This window comes from Saccopteryx bilineata, chromosome 9, assembly GCF_036850765.1.
Source record: "Saccopteryx bilineata isolate mSacBil1 chromosome 9, mSacBil1_pri_phased_curated, whole genome shotgun sequence".
Classification (NCBI taxonomy): domain Eukaryota; kingdom Metazoa; phylum Chordata; class Mammalia; order Chiroptera; family Emballonuridae; genus Saccopteryx; species Saccopteryx bilineata.
The window spans coordinates 17471291-17476850 of NC_089498.1; the positions used below are offsets into that span (position 1 = coordinate 17471291).

Genomic DNA, 5560 nt, shown 5'->3' on the forward strand with positions numbered 1-5560 from the left:
GCATCAGAGAACCTTCTGGAGGCATTTAAAAGACTTCCGCCCCCTTGTGAGCCTCTAGCCCGCCTTAATGGTGTACACATCCTGGGGCAGCTCTGTCTTTCTCCAAAGGAATACCTTCTCTTTAATGTCTTTACTTTCTCTATAATGTCTTTTAGCGTCTGCACAGCCTCTGTCTCCACTGATCTCATCAGAAAAATGATGTTTTCTTCTTTGGGGATCTCTGTCTCCATTGAGTACACAGGAGGCAGCAGTGGTGGAGCTTGCAACATGGGAGACTGGGGGTTAAGTCGAGCCAGCTCTTCGGTCTCTCGCCTCATCTCTTTCCTCCATTCAAAACCGGCCCTTCTGCTTCTCTGCCTTGTATTGTTGTGTGTGGTCATCAGACAGCTTCTGATTCATCTCCGTAAACATGTTTAGGGCATGGAGATCAGTCCATGGACTGTCCTGTCCCAGTGGCTCTCGGAGTTTCTGTAGCATGCCGGGAACATGATGGGGAGGACTCGGGCAGCATTGTCACTTATCAGGCTCATGAAATCAGGCAACATTCCAGTAGTAGAGCGCGCGTTCTGCTGCCTGACACACTTGGCAAGCTGGCAGAAGAGTGTGTCCATCACTTTGTTGAACTCTGAAGGTTCAATGACTTTCAGAATCTCTTCTTCTAGCTCATTCAGGAACATCATCTCCTTGGGACTGTGGGGCTTCGGCCAGAACTTGAGCAGTCCCACAAGCACCGGCTCAGTGAGACTGTGCTCCTTCTCCAGGAATTGTACCACACAGTATGCCAGCTGAGGGTGGTAGACACTTGGGGACTTGGCCTTGTGAAGGGGAAGCAGGACACAGATAAGGAACCTCTTGTGCTCTCCCTCCAGGGGCAAGGCAAAGCCACTGATGACACTGCCCGGGATCTGTAGGAGCTCGGCACTCCCGTTGCGATTTTCTGTCTCACAGATGAACCCATAGATGTGGTTGATCTGCCTACAGATATATGAGCCTGGGACCCCAAAAACTTGCCATAGATTCAATTCAAGATGGTCTTGAGGAAACCCCACTCTTGAGGGTCCTTACTGTCAAACAGGTCCAGGAGAGCAAGGGCAAACTTCTGGTCAAGGTATCTCTTGGCTGTTTGGCTGGAAACCAGGAGACTCCAGAAAACATAAGAAAAACTCAAACATGAGCTGGAGATGTGGCCAGGTGGCTTCCAGGGTGGGCTCATCTTCCTCTGGGTCAAACAAGGTCCTGTGGGATTTGATAAAGACGGCAGTCTCTGGAAGAGGTTTACTGAAAACATAACAGCCTCGGGGTAAGTAGCATCAGTGACAACATTGTGGGCATGGGTGATGTACTCCAACATTTCCTTGAGTCCTGCCCACTTCACCTGCTTGAATTTGAGGTCACTGAGTGGGTCTGACAATGTCAAAGAGGACATAGCAGTGACAGCTTCTGAGTAAACACATTCTTCCCTCCTAGGTTGGCGAAACTCTCAGGGCAGGAAGCTTCTGCAGCTCCCGATTCTGGCTGAGATTGAAGTGGGGAGATCTCTGCCATTGCTCCTTCTTGAAAGTCTGGGGGCCCCTTGAGTACTTGATTTTGCTCAGCTGAGTGGGGATGGGGCGTGCTGTTTTGGGATGGTGGCTGAGACTGGGCCTTCTCAGCTCTCTCGCTTCCACCATCCTTGCCTCAGCTGCTGGGCTTGGCCGTACCTTTGGCAAGTTTGGGGGGCTCCTTCCTTTTTCAGTTTGTAGGGCATCTTGGCCCATTCTGACCAGCCCGGCTCCTGAGGCCCTGCTCTGGCTCCAGCTGTGCTCAGCTGCCCCTGGCCACTCAGCGTCTCTGCCACCACCTGCGTGTTACTGTTTGTCTTTTTGTTGTTGAGCTGTAAGAGTTCTTTGTATATTCTGGATGTAAATCCCTTAACAGATACCTGATTTGCAAATATTTTCTCCCATTCTGTGGGCTGTCTTTCTTTTCTTCATTCTTTTGCATGTGGCTATATAGTTATCCCAACACTGTTTGTGCAATAGACCATTATTCTTTCCCCCATTGAATGGTCTTGGCACCCTGTTGAAATCAGCTGATCATAGACATATGGGTTTATTTATGGATTCTCAGTTCTGTTCTGCTGATCTGTATCTGTCTTATATCAGTAACACCCTCTTATTGGTTACCTTTTCTTTGTAATAAGTTGTGAAATAGGAAACTGTGAGTCCTCCTACTTTATTCTTGTTCAAGATCGATTTTGGCTGTTCCAGATCTCTTGCAACTTCATATAAATTTTAAAATCCACTTGTCAGTTTCTACCAAGATATCAGCTGATATTCCTGTAGACTGGCATTGAATCTGTAGACCATTTGGGGGAGTAGTACCATCTTAATAATTTGAAGTTCTTTCATCCACGAACATGGGATGTTTCCCATGTTCTTTAATTTCTTTCAACAATGTTATGTAGTTTTCAGGATATAAGTTTTGGACTTCTTTTGTTTGGGAGCCTCCAGGGCATATAGAACCCTGGGAGTTATCAAGCCCACAGCTGAGCTGAAGCAGTGCTTTCTTGGACAGCCACCTGTGGATGGTACAAGCACACTGGCCAGGCTCCTCCCAGGGCATCCTGTCTGCATGCACCACTCAGGGCTTGGTCTTGGCTACACTCCCCAAACCCCACCTCATCTACCTACTGGCACTGGCCCCTAGGCCCCCTCAGTACCAGTCATCCTGAATCCCTGCTAGCCTGAAGCTCCAAACAGTTCCCCGGTAGTGACATCCTGACACATACACACTCTCCCCACCTCTGCAGCTGCCACCTTTGATGCTGTTTGGAATGCAGAGGAATAACTGCCCCATTTTGACGTACTCTGATGAGGGCCTACTCCCAGACATGTTGCTTAGGCCAAGGTGATGGAGCTCAGTGAGGGGATTCTTCCACCCTTGCAGGCACCCTTTACTGACTCCTGGGCTGGGAGGTCAAGTCAGCACGCTGATGGGCTCAGAACCTTATTCTGCCTTCATGCTAGGCCCACCTGCTAGGCCTGCTCTGAGCACTGGCTCTTCTCACCAGGACCTTGGCATCACCCTGAAATCTGGCCTTTAAGGACACTCCATCCCACTTGTCAGAAGCCCAATAGTGGGTAAGATCAGGCCTTGATCTCCCAAAAGACACAGAGGATGCTTTTTTGTGTATGTGACTCAAGAGAGAAGTCACCTAGGGTTAGATATCAGAGTCTCAGCTTCTCACCCCTAAGAATTTGCACCAGGTCTGACATGGCTGACCTAGCTATCTATTCAACATCCTCTGTGACCCATGTGAGCACTGGATGGGACTACATGAGTTCTTGCACTCACTGAGGTTCTTGACCTGGCACAACTGCTTCCCATATAGGCAAGTGAAAGGTCTTTTGTAGGTGGCTGGAGTGGAGCCAGTTATTGACAGAACTAGTCTTAAAGCCCACACAGAACTGAACAAATTGTTACATGTGACTGGCTCCCAGGCCTGGCAGGTAGATTTATGGTCTTCTCTGCCTTCTTTACCACACCCTTCCTTTGTCCTCCACCCTACAGCTTGTCCCTTGCTTTGAGTTACACATGCTTAGTGCATACAGATAAACCAAACTTATCAAGAGATTGGGAAGCAGAAACAAGCAGCTCCATCACCTCCTCCAGACTGGACTCTATACTCCTATTGATGTGGCCACTCACAACCCAACAAGGGGGGCCAGCAGAGTGAGGTAATGAGGAGGGGAATATGGTCCAAAGAGAGAAACATGATCCAGGACAGAGGGCTGGTAGCCCCTATTTCCTTGGTCTTATCTTCCCTGTCTTCCTCTCCCTGACCTTTTAATCTCCAAAGTGATGGTGAACTTTCCACTAATATTGGTTTAAAAATTATGAAAAATTCATAAAAGTTAAAGGGAAATAAAGGAAAGAAAGAAATCAAGGTCACTATTGACTCTGCAACTCAGAGCCAACCACAGACACTATTTTGGCATTAATTCTTCCTGACTGTTACTTTAGAAATCTTTGGAGTATTTTGGTGTGTAATTTCAATGGCTAGTCTGGTCATATTCAATATACAATTTCAAATCCTACTTTTTTCAGTTTATTAAACCACATCAACTTTTTTACAAGTACTGATGACAATAGCTGACACATGGATTTTTGCCTGTTTTAACTGCTTTACCTACATTAACCCATTTAATTCTCACTACAACCCTATGAGGTAAGTACTATTATTATGTTGATTTTACAAATAGAGAAAATGAGGTTCAGAGAAATTAAGTGATTTCCCCAAGGTTGCGCAGCTCTTAGTGGCAATGCTTGGATTTCAAACCCTGCAGCCTGGCCCAAAACCACCACACAAAGCCATTTTCTGCTAAAGTCTTATGGAACATGGTATTACTGACTGTGTAGCATATACAGTGTGTCCGTAAAGTCATGGTGCACTTTTGACCAGTCACAGGAAAGCAACAAAAGACGATAGAAATGTGAAATCTGCACCAAATAAAAGGAAAACTCTCCCAGTTTCATACCTATTCAGTGCAGTTTGATGTGGGCTCATGCACAGATTTTTTAGGGTTCCTTAGGTAGCTATCCCGTATAGCCTCTGCACACTCGTCACTGACTGATGGCCTACCAGAATGGGGTTTCTCCACCAAACTGCCGGTTTCCTTCAACTGCTTATCCTACCGAGTAATGTTATTCCTATGTGGTGGCGCTTCGTTATAAACGCGCCGATATTCATGTTGCACTTTGGTCATGGATTCAAATTTAGCAAGCCACAGAACACACTGAACTTTCCTCTGTACCATTCACATCTTGACTAGCATGGCCGTGGGCTGCTCTGCTGTATACAGGGTGTTACATCATCATCTGCGCATGCGCACATGATGCTACATCATCCTACAGAAACTGGGAGGGTTTTTTCTTTTATTTGGTGCAGATTTCACATTTCTATCGTCTTTTGTTGCTTTCCTGTGACCGGTCAAAAGTGCACCATGACTTTCAGCCACCCTGCCAGTCAGGCTGGGGTAAGGCTGTTGTCAGCAAGACTATAGGACACTCATAAACAAATTTTGGGGGGTTTGGGCAGTCTCTCAGGCTAAATTTCTCAGCCAAAGGATGGTATGGTGTTTTTTTTTTGTTTTTTTTTCCATTTTTCTGAAGCTGGAAACAGGGAGAGACAGTCAGACAGACTCCCGCATGCGCCTGACCGGGATCCACCCGGCACGCCCACCAGGGGCGACGCTCTGCCCACCAGGGGGCGATGCTCTGCCCATCCTGGGCGTCGCCATGTTGCGACCAGAGCCACTCTAGCGCCTGAGGCAGAGGCCACAGAGCCATCCCCAGCGCCCAGGCTATCTTTGCTCCAATGGAGCCTTGGCTGCGGGAGGGGAAGAGAGAGACAGAGAGGAAAGCATGGCGGAGGGGTGGAGAAGCAAATGGGCGCTTCTCCTGTGTGCCCTGGCCGGGAATCGAACCCGGGTCCTCCGCACGCTAGGCCGACGCTCTACCACTGAGCCAACCGGCCAGGGCCAGGATGGTATGGTTTTAAGGCTCCATGTTGTTCAAT

The 5560-nt window shown here is 47.9% G+C and overlaps 1 pseudogene; it reads right to left on the minus strand.

Annotated features, from left to right (window-relative positions):
- Positions 1–330: 330 nt before the first annotated feature.
- Positions 331–1454, minus strand: LOC136313579 (serine/threonine-protein phosphatase 2A 56 kDa regulatory subunit delta isoform pseudogene; annotated as a pseudogene).
- Positions 1455–5560: the final 4106 nt, after the last annotated feature.